The sequence below is a fragment of the Xiphophorus couchianus genome, chromosome 16 (assembly GCF_001444195.1).
Source record: "Xiphophorus couchianus chromosome 16, X_couchianus-1.0, whole genome shotgun sequence".
In the NCBI taxonomy this organism is placed as follows: domain Eukaryota; kingdom Metazoa; phylum Chordata; class Actinopteri; order Cyprinodontiformes; family Poeciliidae; genus Xiphophorus; species Xiphophorus couchianus.
The window spans coordinates 2,385,885-2,407,547 of record NC_040243.1 but is presented as its reverse complement, the minus strand read 5'-3'; positions in this window follow the sequence as shown (position 1 = coordinate 2,407,547).

The following is a 21,663-nucleotide window of genomic DNA, read 5'->3' as shown; positions in this document are numbered from 1 at the left end:
CATCAGGTAGCAGTGGTCCCTCGGGAAGCAAAGATCCCTAATAGACCTATTTGTTTTAATACGTCTGGATGTTGTTCGGATTCTTGAGAGGCAGTGGGACCGAAACTATTCTGGAAAATGTTTCATATCAGATCAGTATTCTCAATATCACCGCATTCTTAGGTAACCTTATCAATGTCCATCAAGTTACCGGACAAGCTAACTCTTCAAATTTGTTCTTTATTGTGTTCGTCCTTGACAGAAGTTCAAGGGAATAGTCTAATCTTTATGGAGATAAGGGATAACATTCATCAGCTTTCATTTACCTCATTCATATTCATCAGCTTTCTCATATTAACTCTATCCGCCCGTCGTCCACTGTCAGCAAGATTTGGCGAAGTGTTTTGGACTGCTGAGACCCGGGAAGGCTCAGATCTCTGCGATGAGAACTTTATCAAACACACACACTCAGAACTTGTGGGGCGAGCAAACTTTATCTGACCCGCTCAGTCCTGCGCAGCATTTCCTGTGGGATTCTCACATTTTCTCCTTCAAGAAAATTTGATTTTATTTCTTCTTTTTTTGCCTTCAGCTCTCCCTGCTGAGGAACACCTTTCCCACACAAACATCCGGTAAAAACAGCCTCAGCTGCTGCAGTCTGTGAGAGTGTGGAGTGTAGAGGCAGTGCATAAATTAGGACTCTGCGTTGGTCATACTGTTGCATATTTCAGCAAAGTGTCTAAGTCTACTCTTAACTGCCTTACAGTCAAGGAGAGGAAAGGACTGAAGTGGACATAAAAACCTTTCTGGTTTTAGTTGGATCTATCAAGGAAAGTATCACAATGCCAAGCTGGAAGGAAACCAGCAATGACTTTAGAGAGGTAGCTGTTGCTTCCCACCAATTTCAAAAGGACTTTTTATCCAAATATTGTCATAAGACAAAGTGGAAAACCTTTAAAGGGGCGGTAATATGTAGTTTCCAGGCACAAAATCTCATTTTACAGCATAATCATGTAACTATCAGTTCTTATAAAATTATACATATATTAAACTTTACTTTGCAATTTGATGCCTTGAAAATCTGCCTCTGTCTCTTTAAGAAGCTCCGCCTCAGCACGTCTTCACAACAATGCTCCTCATTATGCCGTTTACAGCTGTTCTTAGGAGATATGGACTGAGACGTAGTTTGTATTGTGAGCTCAGATTTCTCAAACATGCATGAAAGAGTCAAATCAAAACATCAGTCATGTTTTTGAAGAAGAAATAACACGATAACATGATTTAAAACTAAAATAATATATAGATTTTACCGCCACTTTAAGATATCTACAAACACGTGGGGAAGTTTTGACTCATCTGGAGTCAAAAAATTTAAGCTTTTAAATGTATAAAAACTTACATTGAAATTTTATATATTTCAAACAGATAAAGAGTGAAAACTGAAAAAAATAATAAGACAAATAGTTATGCCACATGCAATTTTATACAATTTGTTCAAAAAGACGCAGGAAGAAGTTAAGATATTGTTTGACCTTAATTAAAGCATTTAGTTATTTTAAAAGATTCTAGTTCTAATTCAATAACTTCCACACTGTTCAAATAAAATAATATTTTATAGAAGGTAAAATTTAAAATAACTCATATTTTTCTTGGCTGATCATTCTTTCTTTTTTTTGTTTTTATCAAAAAACTTTTTCTTTTTTTTTTATTGCTCATTTTTCTGTTAAGCACATTTATTTTCAAAATGTCAACATGCACAATGGAAATGCAACTATCGGTAGGAATCTCTCCAAAATCCCAAAAGCAGACGTCAGTTAGCAGGTCAAAGGTTAAAGTTCACAACAGGGAAGTTAGAAGAATTATTTCTTGTTGGGAAAGGTTGAAGGAGAAAGCAGAAGAAGAAATCTGTAAGAGGGCAAACACAGTTTACTGTCTCGGCCTCCAAACTGTGTTTTCTATTTGATGACATAAATCTTAGAAGATTAGACCTTCCAAATCGAGATGAAAAGATGAATACCAAGGAAATATGTTTTTGTCTAATCCTGTTAAAGCCTTTTTAGTTGCTCCAGACGCAGCTCTGAAGCTGCATTTTTAGAAATAAAATGTTTGCTAGGTTTCATCTTTAATGCCTTCTGGATTTACTCTAATCTTTACACAAAGCAGCTAAATGTCACCAAAATGTTTAAAATCAAGCTTCTAAAACAAACAACAACAAAAAATCAGCATATTTTTCTGCAGCAGTAAAGGCAGTTTAAATAAACCACATCTTAAAGTCTGAGGAGTCTGGCGGGTGTTGTCAGGTTGCACCTCACTCTCCAATTCGCCTGAGAAACCAGCAGACTTTCCCACACGCCTAATCTTGAATCAGAATTGCTGATGAAAGACGAGTGAGATCCAAATTTAAAATACATAAACACAACCACACCTCTGCAGGATGAAAACAAATCCTCGGCTGCATCTGTATTCAGCTCACTTTGGAGTTTGAATGGAGGCTGCTCTGTTCCCCGCTGTGGCTGGAAGTAGACCATCAAGTTCATGCCAGCGTGCTGTGATCGATGCGTTTTGAATTGTGTGCAAACAAACTTTTAATGCATGAATGGCTTTTTATCAGATTATGTGCATGTAGGTCCAAGTGTAAACCTCCAAACCGCAGGGAAACTCGACTGGAAGTGCACGTGCAGTAAATAACCGCTACAAATGCAGCATTTTAACGGGCCTGTTCGACATTTTTAATCGCCGTCATGCTGTAGAAACCCACTGTGCAGTTCTACCTTGTTTGGCTGCGTGCAATGAAAAGGTGGGAAATAAAGTCAGAACCATCTGTGGGATCGTAAACACAAACCAAAATGTGTCGCAGAAATCAGGAAAGACGGCGTCTGACATGGTTAAAGCAGGCAGAACACTGATGATAATAATAATAATTGTTATTATAATAATAAACCATATCTGGTTATCATAAAGCATTAATGTGTCTGAATGGTGATGCTGTTGGTTCTACTGCAGAATGAAGGTTGAGGGTTTGAATCCCAGGCTGGAGTCTTTCAGGATGGAGTTTGCATGTTCTTCCTGTTCAAACGTGGATTCTCTCTGGGTATTCCAGCTTCCTCCCACAGCACAAACACATGACTGTTGGGTCAGTTGTTCTCTAATAGTGTTTTCTCAAAACTGCAACATTTGTTAAATTTTCATCTGCTGCAGTTCTCTTTCAAGCTTCACTGAGTCAAACCAACCAAACCCTTTGAAAAAGCAATTCCCCTCCTCACCTGTGGTGGCGCTGCACCAAGAACCTCTGAAGGAAACAACATGAAGAAGACAGTGAGCATGGCTTCATTTTTCACAAAATGTAAACAAAAATGTTGTGGCATCAGATTTTAGCAGTTAAGGATTTTTTTTATCCTTTGGCTAAAAACTAAAGTTTCTCCCGCCAGCGCTAGCTTGTTTTGGTTGTATTTACCCAGAATGCCCTGTGCTGTAGTCCATTTCCTGCTTTTGGAGCGGTCTGGAGCATTTGACACCAGATTTCACTCTGACGAGCATCTTACATTGGCGATTAGCATGGTTAGCATTTCTAAAATATATATTTTTTGTGTATGTTTATTGTAGAATATTTACAATTTCTACCATTTTATTTGATAAAAAATTAAAAACACATTAAATCAGACGCCACTGTTATTGTAACAATCGTCCAACGTTTTCAGATCTTGTTTCTTTTGTGCTGTTGTCACATGAAAGCTGAAGTAAAATCAGATTAACCATAGAAACTGAATTCCATTTTTTTTTCTGGATTTCCATAAATGTATTAAGACTCATAACCCAAAAATCAAGAACTTCATGGCAGGTGTTGATAATGTGTTTAAATCAGATGTTAGTATTATTTTTGAATAGGGTTTAGGTTCTTAATTTAGAAACTCCTTCATGGGTTTTTGCATTATTTCCACGGATCAATGGTCTCTTGTTCCTTTTATCTGGCTGGGGTGTTAACTCACACTAATTGGTAACAACTGCTCCACCTTTAGCAAGTACAAGGACATATGGGGAGAGATGGGAAGAACAGAGGAGAAACAATTATTGTCATATTGGTTAATTAGAAGTAATTTTTCAAATGACAGCATGAAAACAATGCATTGCTGTGAAAGTAAATGAGCTTTCAGATAATGAATAAAATGTGCAGCTTCCCTCTGCTTTATCAAGCTCCATCATGAAGCTGTTTTACTCCAGTAAACTTTGACTGCTCCGGGCTGCGGAAGTATGAAGAAAATATATTTATTTATGAAACCGAGGTCAAAACCGGCAGCATTCAGAAATAAGGAAAGCAGGAGAAACTGGGTTGAGTTTGTAGCTCTTATGAGAATCTGGGATGTATTTTTGAAATTCTTTGCTAGTTTATAGGAAAATGTTGCAGCCAAAGAAGCAGAATGAATACATAAAGACCAAATGTTTGGTTTTATTTCAGCTGTTTGCCAAACAAATTTATAAGTCATTAGATAAGTAAGCACAATGATAAAGAAATAGATATATGAACATAAATAATTACCCAGATGCTGTCAGTAAATAAATGTATTCATATAGATAGATGGATAAATAAAGATATGCAGATTAGTTAGTAGCAGCATCCTATGAAACCGAGGATTTCATATGGATTAGATGATCCAAAATCTCAGTAATAATACCACGTTGGTATTGGTATCAATATTAGCATTGTAAGATATTGAGTTTCAGATTTTTATGTTATCTAATTTTTGTACAGTAACCAAGCCGTTCAGTGATTTATAAACTACAGTCTATTCTCTCAGTGTAGAGAGTTTAGATCTGCTCTGTCTTCCTGGTTTTAGTCAGAACTCCAGCAGCAGCGTTCTGGATCAGCTGCAGCTGGAGGGTTGATTTTTTTAGGCAGACCTGTTGCAATAATCAATGTGACTAAAGATAAACGCATGAATGAGTTTCTCTAGATCTCGCTGAGACATTAGTCCTCTAATCCTGGAAATGTTCTTCAGATGATAGAAGGCCAACTTTGTGACCGTCTTTATGTGACCCTGAAAGTTTAGATCAGAGTCCATCACTGCACCCAGATTTCAGCCTGATCTCTAGTTTCCAGCTGTAAGAACATTCATGATCTTGATTTGGCCCAAGATGAAAATGAGTTTGACATTCCTGAATGTAAAAGGTGATGGATTCTGCGGACCCCATGTTGCCATAGAGACCGGACTCTTCTCGTCTGTCACACATTCATAGCTGCAGCCATCCCAGCATGGTCCCGGTGTCAGCCCTGTTCCTACATACTGTAAACACGTGATGACAGCAGAGAGCCGAAGATTCCCCGTCCTTTAAATAAAAACCATCCCTGTCATTCAAGTCGCTGCTGGTTTACACGGCGAACATGAACGGCCGTGTCAGCGCTACGTCAAACCAACGCTGACCTTGAGCGTCTGTCTGTGGCTGAAAAAGCCTCACAGTGAATACGGCTGCTGTAATGTGCACTGACATTGATTTGATAACAGTGAGATTAACATATAGAGAGGCTGCAGCCGTTTCCACCTGAAGTGCACCGCGCAGCACACACAACATACATTATTAAAAGTGAGCGGCAGGAAAGTGACAACAAATATTATAGCAGCTTTTCCTTCAACAGGCTGCAGCTGTAGCATGTAATTATTATCTGTTCAGTGGAGCTGCGTCTTCAGTTTGACCTGGAGTTACTGGAAAATAATCAGATTCTGGTCAATGATCAACTAAAACTAATGTTCGTAAATGGCTGCGATGTACTTTTACCTCCCTGCTTCTCGTTATCCTGACTCTCTAGCAAATCAGACGGACATACAGTAAATGCCAACACTATTGAAATATTTTTCTCTCTGTATGAAGAAGATTAGTTTGCTTTACATAGAAAAGTGATCTCTGACAGCATTATGTGAGGAATCCAGATGATTCAGACTCTTCAGGTCTGAAACTTGTTATTAAATAAAGCTTTCTGTGGCCATAATGGGTCACAACACTGCACAAAACACAAAATCCTACCAAGTATTTCTGACTAGTTTTTAGTGCAAATATCTTACTACACTTGAAATAAGACAAAACTAACTTACAAGTAACTTTTTAAATATTTTTGAAAACGTACTAAATTCATTGGCAGATTCTTCCACCTGTAAAGTGAGAAAAATGTCTGGTAATTGAACAAAATAGACTTGTACCTTTTTAATATCAATACTAAGCAATAACTTACTTAAAATAAACTCGTATATCTTGCTTAAAAATTACTTGTAAGTCAATTTTGTCTTATTTCAAGTGTACTAAGATATTTGAACAAGAAACTCAGAAAAAATACTTGGCAAGATTTTGTGTTTTTGCAGTGTAGATAATTCCAAGAGCGTCAAAATAAAAAAATTTGTGGGTCAATTTTAGTTTTTTTAAACTAAAATTGTTAAAAGATATGTTGTTGTTTTTTTTTACCCCTAACATAAAAAAAGAGTCATGATTATTGTAGGAAAGAGATGCTTAAATTATTTTAGATCCAAAAGTTAAAAAGGGGTTTTAGACATTTACTTTAATAAAAGAAAAGCATCCTGTTTGCAAATCTATAGGGCTTGAAATCAAAATAATTTATCCATTCTCATCAGTAGGACCAGGGTTTGGATGACTCTTTATTTTAAAATACCTTGATCAGTTTAGTAAAGTTTAATAAATGAATTAAAAACAAATTTAGGTGCAGGAAGGTTTGCTTTTGAGTAAAAGTTGCTGTATAGATGTAGTCTGTTTATGTCAGAATTAAAGAGAAACGACAAAAGGCTTGGAGATCCTCAGAGAATCAGCCCACAGGCAAAAAATGGCCCCCGTGCCACACTTTGGACACCCCTGATACAGTGGTACCAGTGAACCAGAGTTACTGGATTCATAAAGTTCAAAATGCTTAACATTCACTGATTTAATCAATTTTCTGCTGTCGACACGTAAATGGAGCAAGTGGCACGAATCTTGTTTCCAAGCTTCAGTTTGTATTCTGTCTGCATTTTGGCCCCAAAATAATCTGCCAGCTTCGTGTCAGAGAGGAAATGTCATCATCTCAGGTAAACCTGCGGGAGATTGCAGCTGAAATCACTCCATCAAGCTCTTCAGCCGACTGGTTGGTACAAACAATGAGACGATGTGATGAAATCATTGTTTTCTTGTGCTTCAGAGAAAAGCTGCAGCATCGAAACCACGGCTGAAAGAAAAGCTTCGTAGCATCTGAGAGGACAAACGTCTTTATACTGATGGATTTAAAAAGTTCCTCCTGCTAAATTTAACATCAAAACAGACCTAGGCTGATATTTGAATATATTTTGTATTAACTAATTTAAAAAGTTGAGTTTTGGGTAAAACATATGTATAGACAAATGTTTTTGTTTGGTTTGTCTTTTTTATCTTGAATGCAAAGAATTGTATATATTTTAATAGTTTTGGATTAATTATTGCTCTGAGTGTTGTTTCAGTTTGCGCACTCCAATTTACGATTAATCAATTCCTAGATAGGTTTTTGTCTCTAACATGACCGGAAAAAACAACAGAAATTATGAAGAATGCTGAATCTTCATAGAAATTTGATGTATTTTCTGATAAAAGCCTTTGAAACTTATAAAATGTCTTTAATTGTTCTTAATTAGGGGTCCGAAAATTAAATGGGCTGCAGACAAAAGTAGCTGAGGCATCAAGAAACAAAGAGGCTGTCAAAGCCAGCTGCTTCAACAAGCTGCCGCACAATAAAATGCAAATTAACCCAAACATTCTTCTTTTATCTTGTACACTAAAAGCTTGTTCATTAAACAAAAACAAAAAATAGAGCTGAAGTTTTCTCCAAGTAAATTAAAGACGGTGTTATGTAATGTTCTGCAGGGGTGTATTCAGTTCAGAGTTCAAGTTGGGTTTGATTCATGAACTTTAGACGAAAGACCCTGCAGAGAAAAATGTTTTCAGCTGTTCAGTTAGACGATGCAAGGCTTTATTTTCCGATTAATATTTGTACAAAGTACACAAAAAAATTAATTAAGGGGTAAAAAAGTGGATTTTGCATATGTCCCTTTTAAATTCTGTATTTGAGTACTTTATCCACCATTATTGGTAACTTCCATAAAAGCACCAGCTAATTTCCAACAAGTTTGAGGAAAATTCACCTTTAAGTTCTGGACAGGTTGCAGGTCAGTTTGTGCTGGCTGTGCCTCCTCTGGTGCTTCTTCCAGATTAACTCTGATTCCTGCTCACCTCCTGGTCGGTTTTGGTAAAAATCTGCAGGGAAACTTTCTCTCATGGCTGATCACACGTCTCCAAACTTTACCACAACAACAACAACAACCCAGCTTGAAGTGTCCTTACATATTTGTGGTGGGCAGTGTTTACGTATGAGGGAATCTGACGGCTATTATTAATCTTGAACACGCTGGACCTGCGCAGCATATGTGTTTGCTGTGACTCTGTGTGAGCCACAGAGCAGGTGAGAGGATGAGTAAGAAGGAGTGAAGGAGTGGAGGAGGCTCGGGCTTGTGGAGGCAACCCGGCTGATTTGGGGCTCGGTTCCAGAGCGTGGGCCCGTTCGGGCTCGGTAACAGGTTGACGTGATAAACTCTGCAGCCGAGCCCGTAACATGTGGCACCTCCTCCTCCTCCTCCTCCTGGTTCTCGTTGGCCTGGTGTCTCACTGTGGCGCTGTGGGGCTCCGGTGCGCTGGCATTACACTTTCACACAGCAGTAATTGATTTCTTTAATTTGCTTCAAGAGAAACTGTTGTCAGCCAACCAAGCAGCCATTTTTCAGGCCACTTTAATTAAATGCCAGGTCTTTAGGTGTGATATGAAATTCGTTTGGCTGCTCTGATCTTCCACTCTGAGGACAATTCATTAACAGTTTCGCTCAGCCTTTATGTTTTGCACAAAGCTTAAAAAAAGGTGTTCATCAGTGACATTTCCGTCCCTGTGCTTTACTTTCCATCATTTCTTAAAGTGCATTTAAACCGGAGATTAAACACACTGTGGCTGTTTCACTTGAGATAAAACGGAGTCTGTAGAGCCGCGGAATAACAAAGCAGCTCCTCGGTTGGGTTTCTTTTATTGTTCTGCAGCAGATTGTCAGTCTTTCAGGTAACTAATGTACCTGAGGAGACGGTGATGGGCTAATTCAGGGATTTTTACAGTAAGGGCCACAACGGGGCGATGTGAGAGACTCAAAAAGTTTCAAATATTGAAAAAATTAAATCCCACACATTTTTAGACCTTAAAATATTCATCATAATTTTTGTTTTTTGTTATTAAAGCATTTTTAAAGATAAAATACAAATTAAAAAAATTTATCTAAATGTTATTTTTTATTCTCATCCTCAAGCTAGCGTTGCGAGCAAGAAATGGAAAAGTTTTTAACAAGAAAAAGACCAAACGAAACAGACAAACCATAACTACTGTGAGAATGAACGAACATTTGATGTCCACCCAGGCCCGGATTTTAGGATGGGCTTGTTGGGGTTCCAGCCTGGGACCCCGGCGCTTCGGGGCCCCGAAAGATGCTTTGTGTTTTTGTGAATGAATAAGGTCAGAATGCCTTAATTTTATCACTGGCTAAGAGGATTTTGGCGTTTTTTGTTGAAAAAATGTCTGATTTGTTCTGGCAAACGTCCATCATGAATGCTTGATTATTATTGGTCCAAGTTGGACGTTTTGGGGCGGAGCATCAGGGAGGGATTTCTCACGATGGCGGACAACAGAAATCTGAAACAATTAAGTTTCACAATTATTCCTGTTTGATTTTTTTGTTGTTGTTTGTTTTGATCTCAAAATTATTTATTCGGTGTCAAACTTTTTTTCAGTTTCAAAATTATTTGTCAGTTTCACATTTTTTTGTAAAAACATTTTCAGTTTCACATTTTTCTAGATCAATTTTTTCAGTTTCAGAATGTTTGTTTTTTTTTTCTTCAGTAAAATTTTTTCTTTTTCTTTTGAACAAACTTCATGTCCCCACTTTATCTCCATGCCTTTCTCAACAATCGAAAGTGTCACCGGGTCTGTAATCTGTTGGGAATTACAGGTGGGCCTTCTGGTTTATTTCAGCTCCAACAGGAGGCAGCAGGAACACCTCCCTAATAATATCCTGACGCCTCCCCACTCGCTCTGACTCAGAGATCTTTCCACTCATCCTCTCCAGAAGAGGCCTTCCTCTCCTGGAGAGGAACATCAGCTGCCTCTTCTCACCTCCCACCACCATCAGCCTCTCTGCTGCAGCGCGGTGTTGTAGTTAAAAATCCAGACCTGCTGCTCTGAACCTGATTTAGCATCAAATTTAGCCTCTTACAAAACGCTGGCGCTGTTCCTGCATACATGACCAGATAAATAAATATTAGAGAAATGCAGAGAAGACTTGAATGATTTATTGCATTTTGACCTAATTACTTTGAAGTGACAGATAATTGTGCAGGGACTGAAAAAGCATAAAAAATAGAAGAGGTTTTATCAACTGTTCGCATTCAGCAGCTGTTTGAATGTTAATACTACGGAGGAAGATTAGTGCCATTGAGAAGAAAGAATATTGTTTTTCTCAGAATTTCTACTTTAATCTCAGAATTCAGACTTTTTTTTGCTAGAAGATGAAACAAATTGCTTTCTTTTTTATGATAGTAGCGATTTCTGGCAATGTAAATACTTTTGATCAATTTTAGAAATAACATACATCAGCCTTTCAGATTTTTGTATGCCAACTTAAATTTTAATAGATTAAGACATATTTGCTTTAATGACAAATGTTAGATGCTGATGTAATGATTTAGGTCAAAGGTCAAATGGATTCTTAAAGTATTGCGAGACTTGACTTGGATAGAAAGAAAATGTCATGAACATCACTGATAGATAAAAAAAACTTAATTATTTACTATTTATCTAACTTGTACTCACAGATGTTGAAGTGAATAAACACACAAACATGTTTAAGATCCAGTATAGTTTAATTTATCGTGATAAATGCTCCATGTTTTCACGTTTTGAGGATCCAAAACCTCCTTATCATCATCCTTCTGGAAAATGTTCTCTCACTGTGAATCAGCTTGAAAAGACAGGAGGGTTTATCACAGCTGGGACTCTATAATGAAAGATAAAAGTCCGGCACTCACTGATCTGTTGGCAAGTGCTCTTTTGTGTGAACATCCATTAAACAGGACTTTCCTCTTGAATCGTGTCACAAATGTGGGAGAAAAGATGAACGCGATGTACCTTCAGACAGTTTAATCTGCCTTGTATCTCGCTGTTTGTTTCTGTGAACATAGTTTTCACATGTTTCATTCAGACTCCTGCATCCTCTTCTGAGCTTCACCGTAAAATGTTGGTATCTGGAGGGGGAAACACTGTTATAATGAAAAATGTACCCAACTGGGCTTCATGCAAAAGGGTAGTATTTAGTTTTACTTTATCAATACTGTTATTTCTTTAAAAATGCTTGGATTTTTGTGTGCTGGGTTGCTAGGTAACCAGTGGAACTCTGCTGGGGTTGCTCGGTAACGGGCTGGGCTCTTTGGTTGCTTGGTAACCACAGCAGTGCCCGTGGAACATGACTCAACATTCGGGAGGTTTTTGAAACTGCTGGTTTTCACAAAAAGACATGAACTATAACTTTTTTAGAAGTTTTTAGAAACAACAGAAAATCAAATGGAAGCTTAAACGTGTATATTTTGCAGAAAAGATCCCCTTTAAGGTATATTTGACACCCCTGGGTTATAAACACTAACTGGAAATAAGTAGAAAAGCAGTTGACACCTTAAAGACACAAAAAAAAGCCTCAGAAATCCTGTAGATGTTCTTGTTAGACTACACATGACAAAATCTTGCAAATAAATGAGTACCAGATCACAACTTTGAAACACTTTTAGGTCACAGTTTATTTCTAGAAGCATAAAACTTTTGTCAAAGAGACATTTCCTGAACTTCAACCAAAACCTTCCACTAATACTGTTATCTTTGACATGATTGGAAAATATAAACACAAAAACAAACAGAAAATGAACCAAGTCTGAAATTTAACAAAGTAGGAAAAACTTTAAAAGCATCTGAAAACTTTCCGTATCCATGGTGAACTCCAGACTTTTCCTGAGATGCCATTAATCCAAGCATGACACTGTCCTCATCATTTAAAGCTTTTTCTCTTCTCTAAGTGAAACATGAAACGTGAGAATGCTTAAAAGGCATCGTTTGTGTATTGTGTTTATCAGTCACAGACCCACACTCTCTCCTGACAGCTTCTTGAAGCAGTGAGACTCATTTTCTCTGACAGTTAGCATTTTTCAGACTGCCTTTTCTGAGCTCATCATCTGTGACTGCTCATCATCTGTAACTGTGACAGCCGTAATTCCTGGCTGTTTGGCAGACTTTCTCGCCACTTTGGTTCTGCAGTAAAAGATGGTGCTTCCTCCCCTGGCACGAGGACGCGAACCTGCAGAGACTCCTGCAGCTTAAAGTGGGCAAAAACACTACTTTCACTAACTCCGAGTCCACAGCACTTTCTGTCGGAAAAGTTGAAACTGTACAAAAACAGTTCAGACCGACCTCTTCACTGAGAGTAAAAGGTAAAATGATGTCCTGTAAAATGAGAGTAAAATGATGTCCTGTAAAAAATTATGCAATTTAGTAAAAAACAAGGCACATTTTGGCAATAAGACAATTCAGCATGTTAAAAACATAAAATATCAGTGAAACAAGTTGAAATACAGACAAAACTTGATGATGTTCCAGTTATTATTAACCAAAAGCAGCTCTAAACTGCTGCGTTATTAGCTTTGATTTAAAGAAACTCAGTGTTTCCCCTGTTTTCTGGAAGTTTGTTCCAGATTCATGGTGCATAGAAGCTGAAAGCTGCTTCCCCATGTTTGGTTCTGGTTCTGGGGATGCAGAACCAGAAGACCTGAGAGGTCAGACAACAGCAGCAGATCTTGAAAACTACAATTTGTAACTTTTGTAAGTAAATATGTATTTTTACATATATGTTTAAATTAATATGTCGGATAATGTGGAAAAATGTAGCTCCTCCACTTTTTCCCAGTGTTAACTGTAGTAATAAACCACTCAGTCAGAAGCAACCAATCAGAGCCAGGAGGAGGGTCTCAGCGCTGTCAATCACTCTCATGCTCACCCACTCCCCCTTGCTGTTTGCTAAGCTGCAGCTGGTTCACCATAACATAGTTTGCTATGAATGCTAAAGCTAGTTAGCATTGCTACCAGTGATGGCAGATAGACCTGTTACAGTAAGTTGTTTTTCCACCATTACACTAAGATACAGTATATGCCTTTATAACTAGACAAAAATAATTGGTAAAATTTGGTAATTTTGAAGTGTACCTATTGTTTTCTGTCATTTAAGTTAGTGTCAATATGCATGCTTCTTATATTAATGAAACCTGATTTTCTCCACTTTCTACTCTTCTATTTGATCAAATTACTCCAAACATGTTCAGGATGTTTTGTAATTTCATATCTTAACTCAAGACTGAAGTGAAAATACTTGCAACTCATCTGTGAAAACGATGACTTGGTTCCAGCTCTGCTTATAAATTATATTTATAATATATAAATATAGTTCTTCAGCAGCTGTCCCCAACTCTCACACCAGCTCTATAAAGGCGTTTAGAGAAGACCTCCACAGTCTGCAGTTCATCTATCTGCTGCGTAAAACTTCTGACTCTGCAGCTCCAGGGCATCATTACCCAATCTCCCCACCTGCAGCCATATTTCTACATTTTTAAAGCTTTTCCCACTTCCAATAATACGTGTTTCTCCAACATGTGAGCTCAAGATGTCGGATAATTCATGACGGATTGTTTGTTCCTACACTCTGCTCCTTTTTAATTACTGTGAGCTCTATTTTTACTTCATGACTGGAGTAAAAAGTCACATAACCCGGATGATAAATGAGCGTGCGAGTGTGTGACGACAGAACCAACTGAAACACACATTAAATATTAATTCTGTAATAAATAGCAGCATTTATATCCATTCAAAACATAATTTCACAGCACAGCCCCACTCCTGCTCAAACAAAAATAGACCTGTGGAGGTTAAAGGAAGTACTTATTTAAAGCATGAGGGTTTACAGTGTCAGGACTTCACCCCAAAATGTTTTTATCTGAAAATAGAGAGTCATCCGTTGTAAATGGGACATTAAAAGGAATCCCACATCAATTTCCCCAACCAAACGCTGCATACCAAGAGTCATTTTGTCAAAGTAGCCGTGTGATTATTATTTTTTTTATTTCCATTTGAAAGCAATTAGCTGAAAGGTCCTTCCCTTGAGTTTCTGTGGCAGAATGTGTGGAATGACTCAGGATAATTGCTGTGAAATGAACAGAGCGCCAAGCTGAGAGGAGCACGAAAAACCGCAAGGGTTTCCTCTCCATGGAAACGCCTTCCGCCTTTGTCAGAGCACCAGGAAATTAGGCAGCAAGTGATAACGGGGCTGAATGAGTAACAAATGCAGGGGGTGAGTGATATTTACTCCATTTCAAGCTATTACAGAAATTGAGTGTTTCCCCACGTTTGACGCTGCGCTGACTGAGGGCTGGATCGAGGAGGAGGAGGAGGAGGAGGAGGAAGGTCATTAAACATGGCAGCCGCCAGTGACGTGAAGCCGGAATTTCAATATTTAGGTGATTTCAATAGTTGATTTCACTTTTAAAATAGTCATAGGACGCTGCAGGGTTGGTTCCATAAACAGACAACAATGAAAACCAGACTTGTCATTTTATTTTATAACTTTAAATGAGGAAAGATGTGGCGGTGCTGGACAGCAGCTGTCAATCAGAATGACTGGCGGCCGTCGGTGTAAACGTGGATTTGCAGCAAACACTTTTTGCAAAGTAAGAAGATTAACGTTCATATACTTTATATGTAAGTATGATTACAAAGAAATCAAAAAATTGTATTATGGAAAAGGTACACAGGTAACCATAGAGACAGTGTCGCACCGTCATGTAGCCTAGCATGTATGGAAACAATTGGTTAGCATCTCGTTTTCTGTACGTTGTTAAAAGGTCAAAGTATTTTTTTGAGATTATGTTTGTATTGATTGGGTAATATAGTCAGCAGAGTAATTAAAAAATGACTTATAGTTGAACAAAAACTAATTCTGGCATTTTATCCCAACTTTTGACCACTGATGTAAACTGAGTGTGTGGGAAAAATATAAATTTCACATCAATTTGAAAGGCTAATAAATAGATTCATAAACACAAAGAATATTATATCTATAATTTCAGTACGTTTTAGTTAGTTTATAAAAGCACAATATAGTTCCAGTTAGTTATTGTTTTTCCCCATTAATTACCGCTTTTATTTATTTCAGTTATTGACAATGTTTTCTCAATTTCAGTTTTTATTTCATTAGTTATAGTTTACTAAAATAACTTTGATTCATAGTTTGCTTCTTTAATTTCAAACCACATTTGTATACATCTAGGAAAGAATATGTTTTGTACTGTTGTGATTTCTGCTGGATCATGAAATTGTAAAAGAAATATTTCATCAGTTGGCTGAAAACAGTCCGAGGCGGCTGCAGTTCAGAAAGCTTTGTTGTGCAGAGAGTCAACGGGTTTTCGTTCGAGATCCCCCAGATCTCCACACATGCAGGACTCCCACAATGAAAGGCGGTGCTGTCAGCAGCAGCAGCTGATGATGATGATGCAGAGGAAGAGGTGTTGGACAACTCTGAGTCGGTGTTTGCAGCTCATCTCAAGTCCTTGCCAGTAGCTGCCTCCTCAGCTTCTGCCCTAATTGCTGCCTTGCTTGGAGGCAGATCTCCCTCGGTGTGCCGCTGCCTCTCCGCCACGCTGGCTGCAGAGCCGTCTGATTATTATTGTCATTATTCTCATTAGTAATTAAGCAGTTATTGGCTCCCCTCTTGCTCTGAGTTTGATTAGGCCTTCAGGTCCTACTGTATGGATTTTGTCTGCAGCTCTGGAAACTCGTGATGTGCGGAATGATACTGAAATATCAAAACCTCTGGTACCAGATCTTTATGCTTTAGAATCGATTATGAAGTAAAAGTAGCAATACTTTGAATACTTCAATCATTTGGTATAATGTATCATATGGGAAAACGGCAAATATGCCACTGTTCCTTAAAGCTGCAGTTTGTATTTTACATATTTGTTAAAAATGTCAACATTTTGTGACAGTTTAGTTTATGAGAGATGATCTGTGAAAAGATCAAGCTCCTCCACGTCCTCGTTGAGCTAATATTGCTATCTGGCAAAATGCACCAAAAACAACCAATCATAACCATGCTAGCTATCCTGAGCACTAGTTAGCATTTGCTAACTCTCTAGAAGAGGGGGAATGAGCAGTGCCACACCAGTGTGTGATTGACAGTGCTAGGACCCGCCTCCTGGCTCTGATTGGCTGTTTTTAGTTAGAAGGCAAAACCAGAAACACGTAAATGATGGAAAGTTTCAAAGATGGTCAATATTTTCAAATTAATCTATTTTTGTAATGTCAATTAGAATACAAGCTTTAATTTTATAGTAGTTTTTAATAATTAAACCAGGATTTATTTCAGTAGGGTTATTACTTCATTAATTTTCTTTTTTTTTAGTTTGTATGATTGTCTGCTGTTTAAAATAGCAGACAGTAAAAGAGGATGATAACTCACTGTACTTTAAAACACGTAACTTAGAATAAGATCCTCTTTTTTTAGATTTTCCAGACACATGAAGTGTTTTTGCACAGAGTATCGGATCAATATCATCGATACCAGCTTTAAATTCACTCAGTGTTGAATCGCAGATGAAATATGTGTTACTGAACATCACTGCTGGATGTTCAGTTTGGATGCAAACTGAGTCCAGAAAGCAGCAGAACTCGACCGATCTTAAGTTTTTTGTCAGTTAGCTAGACCGCCCTCGGCTCACGCAGCGAAGCGCCTTTCCATTTCACACTCCATCCTTGTTGGGAGCGGCGGAGTGTGCACCTCCTTTGTGTTGGACATCACAGAGGCCGAGATGTCAAGAAAACGCTCAACAAATACAGTAACGGCAGGAGAAAGAAAGTCCTTCTGCCGCTGCAGTCGGAGAAAAGGTTCACGAAAGAAAGGCCCCGTTCTGTCGTTCCCATTTGATTTTAGACCAACTGAGAATCAAGAAGTTGTCTAAAATGCAAAGTTTAATAATAACTTTGCATTTTATTCCAAGCTTTCAACCTTGGAATAAAATGAAAAAACTTTTCTTAATGTTTTTCTAAAAGTCAGTCTGGATCCTCTCAGCTTTCAGATTCAGCAGCTGTGTTTCTACATCCAGCTTATTGTTCAAAGTTGAAATGTTTTCTGGTTAAATAGATCTGATGTCTGATGTGTTTCAGGTTGAATTATACCTCTAGAGTTTGTTGAATTAAGATTTAATAAAGACAATTTTTTAATTGTGTGTTTTTTTATCAGAATATACAGCAGATTCATAACTATAATATTTTATTTAACAATTGTAAAAGTTGTCCTTTCAATGTTCAATGCACTTCCCTTGGATAGCGAGTCTGATGTTTTTATTTGTAATAACTGCACATTATTAACATTATTATTATTATCAATATTCTTGTTATTATTAATCTTGCTTTTCATATATTGTTTTTAACACTTAAGAACTTTTTTTCTACCTGTTGCTGTTGCTGCTGTACCTGAATTTCCCCTTCATGACAATAAAAGCTGTTTTTATTCTTTTCTATTCGGACCAACCAACCTTCAACAAAGAAAGAAAATGTGAACCGTTTCTAAACTGTTCCATTTTCACATTATGTGACTTTATTTGTAAATATTACAGAAGCCGGAATAAAGTGAAATCATGTTATATGTATAAAAACTGAGCTGGCAGGTGAAGAACATTTTAAATGTCTACGTTCGTATCGTCACATATGATCTGTGCACTGCAAAAACACAAACTCTTACCAAGTATTTTTGTCTAGTTTCTACTGCAAATAGCAAAATAAGACAAAACTAACTTACAAGTAACTTTTCAGCAAGAAATATGAGATTGTTTTAAGTCAATAATTTCTTACTATTGATGAAAAAGTTCTAGTTTCATTCGCAGAATATAGCACAGGAAAAATGTCTTGTTATAAGTTAAATAATCTGGCAGTGGAACTTTTTCATCAATATTAAGGAATCATTGAAACAAAATCCTGTATCTTGCTGAAAAGTTTCTTGTAAGTTAGTTTTGTCTTATTTCAAGTGTACTGAGATATTTGCACTAGAAATATATACACAGATACTTAGTGGCATTTTGTGTTTTTGCAGTGAGTAGTGACTGAAAGATGAATTTGTTTATTTCTTGTTCTTTAACTTTAATTGCATAAAAAATGAATTTTTATGGTTCAGGTAAAATCTATTTCAGGGCAGCAAAGAGTCCTCTCAGCGTGTTTGTCCTTATTGCAAAGATTCTGATGCTCTCGTACCAAAAAGCATCAATTTAGCCTTTTCTGTCATCATACTGCACAGATGTATTAAAATGGCTGAAGGAAAGGTAAAAAATCACAGCAGGGAGAACTTCTTCTCAGCGAAGGTGACACCAAAAATCAAAGCGGCTCAGACCCGCTGGGTTGCCATGCTTAAGCCTCGGGGATTCCCTCCGTTTGGGAAGAGTGGAAGAGGGAGATGAAAATAATAGTGTGAGTATAGAAGAGGGAGTTCAGTAATCGTGCCGGAGTGACAAGGACCCAAAAGCAATTCCTGACTGAGCACTAATCCCCACTTTTTTGTGGAACGCACAGAGAGTGAGATAAGCCTGGAGGTTAATGCAGAGGCGTCTCTCCTCTGTCCTCCACGGTGACAGCGCCTGACAGGCGGACCCCAGCAGTCCGCCTTGTTTATGTTAATGCAGGTGGCTCGGGCCAGCTCCCACGCTGAGCTGCACAGATAGAGACATCAGGGACTCATCACTGTGGCACTTCTGACCTCTTGCCGGGCTGCCTAGGATCTCTGCTCTGGAGGAAGGGAGTACAAAGTGAAAGTTTATGGCGAACCCCAGAGTCCCCTCTAAGCAGTGACTGATGGTGCGTTCATACAAGAACTGTTCAGTCCACTTCAATCCAACTCTAGTTCAATGTTCTGGTTCATTTTAGGGAGATGTAAGTGGGTAATCGAATTCTGATGTAAACCTAAAACGCGAACTCTGGTCCACCTGGAAACTTAAGTCTCGATTCGGTTGAAGTGAACGATTGTGCTCCAAAAACAGGAAGCCGACTATAACACAGGGCATTCTGGGTAGACACAACCAAAACAAACGCAATAATCTAGCATTAACGGTAGAAATGACTTGTGGTCTTTCACCAACGACAAAAGAGAAATCCTACAACCGTTAAAAAATGTAACAAATGTTACAGTTTTGGTCGCCATGTTGTTGAAGTGTGCTGTACAAATAAACTTGATTAATTGGTTGAAGTGGCTTCTGGATGATCAGTCAACAACAAAACACATTTTTTCCAGCAGCCATTGTACAGTGCATAGATGGGTAAAACCAGCTGACCAAACATGCTGGAGCTCAGCTTTGGTTGCTAGGTAACGGTGCAGTGCCAATTCAATGTGACTTAACAATCGTCTCATTTTCCAGTCACCAATAAAACACAAAATTGTTGTTAAAAAACAGGCTGGTTGAGATTTTTAAGTGCTTGTGAATTTTGAAAAATAGATTCTCTTTAAATTTGCGATTTGTTCAGGGGAGAGTTGGGGAGTGAAACAACTTAACCCTCATTTCCCGGTGATTGAATCTAATCCTAGTTTTATTTATTAACATGATTGTTTAAAGTAGCAGATCAAATGCTTCACGTGTATTTAATAACCAAACTGCAGGTTGAACTAATCTAACTTTAATCTAACTTTATTTTACTAATCTAACTTTACGTACCTGATACTGCTTTCCAAACACATAGAAAAATGTGAAATTGAATTTAATAGAATAACTTTTTCATATTTAGTGACATTTCAGACGTGTTTCTGAATAATCTCTTTTGCTTTCCTGAGCCGGTGCTGGTCGGGTTCTGCTTCAGAGACGCCGCTGCTCTCCTCTCGGCGTTGTCACCTTGTTTATCTGGTTGCTACTCTGAGGTATCACTCTCATCATATGCCTTGTCTCGGGCTGATTAATGGGCGCGCCTTGCTGACCTGCCACCCCCCTCTTGTTTATGTCAGTGTGATGTAGGGCTGACCCGGGGAGCTGTGAGCGAGCCAGGGACATTGAGACAGATGAAGGGTCAGAAATGTGTGCTGAGAAGCGTCTCCTCTGGGTCTCCTTCATACGCGTGCGCTCGACCCGCGCCAGCCTTTCATTCTAATCTGATGATAATGATATTTGCTCAGGACGACCTCTGCTTGCACAGTGTAATTACCCCCCCAGCTTTCTATGATCTCAGCTATTGGAAATCGATGGGCCATAAGAGTGGCCCCATCAGAGCTTATTATTATCACGACTCGCTTTTCGTTACAGCGCGATCAGATTTAATATGTTGTCGACTTTTTAACTGAATGTTTTTCCCCAGTTTTTACATAGGCGGCTGTCATTGTTGAGCTCGGCCTTCAGCACATCGTCAAAGATGGGTAGTAACTAGTTACATTTACTTCAGTAACTTTTTTGAAAAGAAATTACTTTTTACTGCGATAAACTTTCTGTTCTTCTTGAGTGAAATTTCTGGATTCTCTGAAAACAAACATGTTTCAACCAAATATTCACCAGACACAGACACACACCTGAAGTTTTTGTTAAAGTTTTGTAAGTTTTATATTGAAAGAAACTGATCTGGAAAAAAAATATTTTGCCTGAATTTGTTATTTTCTGTTACTTGTACAAATTATTGTCATTTAGGTACTTAAAATACCAAAATTTTCCGTTATTTTATATTTTGGTCAGTCCAATTATGTAATTTTACATGATTGATAATTTGATATGCTACTCCGTACTTGAAATACCAAATACTTTTTTACTCTTACTTGAGTATTTTCTTGGCAGGTTGGCTACTTTTTACTTTTACTTGAGTAAAAATATGCTAAAGTATTGCTACTCTTACTTTAGTAGAGTTTTTGGGTCGTCTGCCCAACATTTAACGACACATTAACATCTTTAGTTACACTAAAACAAAGATGATCTGTATTTTCCTCCTCTGACTCATCAGCGTTCAGCAGGATCATCTTTAGGTATTGTTAGTTTCCTTTCTGTATGGCTGCCTGTTTAAATCGGTTTGAGGAATCCGCTGTGGATGGCTTCCTTCATTAGCCACTCATCCAGGGTTAAGTACCTGCAGGAACAGAAGGCGGCGGCCATCAGGCGACCGTGGCGCCGCACACTTTGGACGGAGGCGCTTCAGCTGCGGCCTTGCCGTCGTAACCTTCTAAACGCCTCTGGCACGGCGGCGCCACGCGGCGGCCGCTGATCTAAACATTATTTGTGGCACTTGAGACAAATGAAAGTTGCTCTATCAGGAGTAAAGCGGCGTCTTTGGGGTGACCTTCTCACTTGTTATTGTGAGTCTTGTCAAAGAGATAAGAGGATCACAGGAATGATTTTGTTGCAGAGAGGGAACCTGAGCAGACTTAAAAAACGCTTCTTATTTTTTCAGATCGCAGGAAATGGGAAGAACATCTTTTTCCATGCTTATGCATATTAGCAGGGCCGTTTCTAGCTTTGTGAGGGCTCCAAGCAAGATGCTGTTTGGGGGCCTCAAGTTAA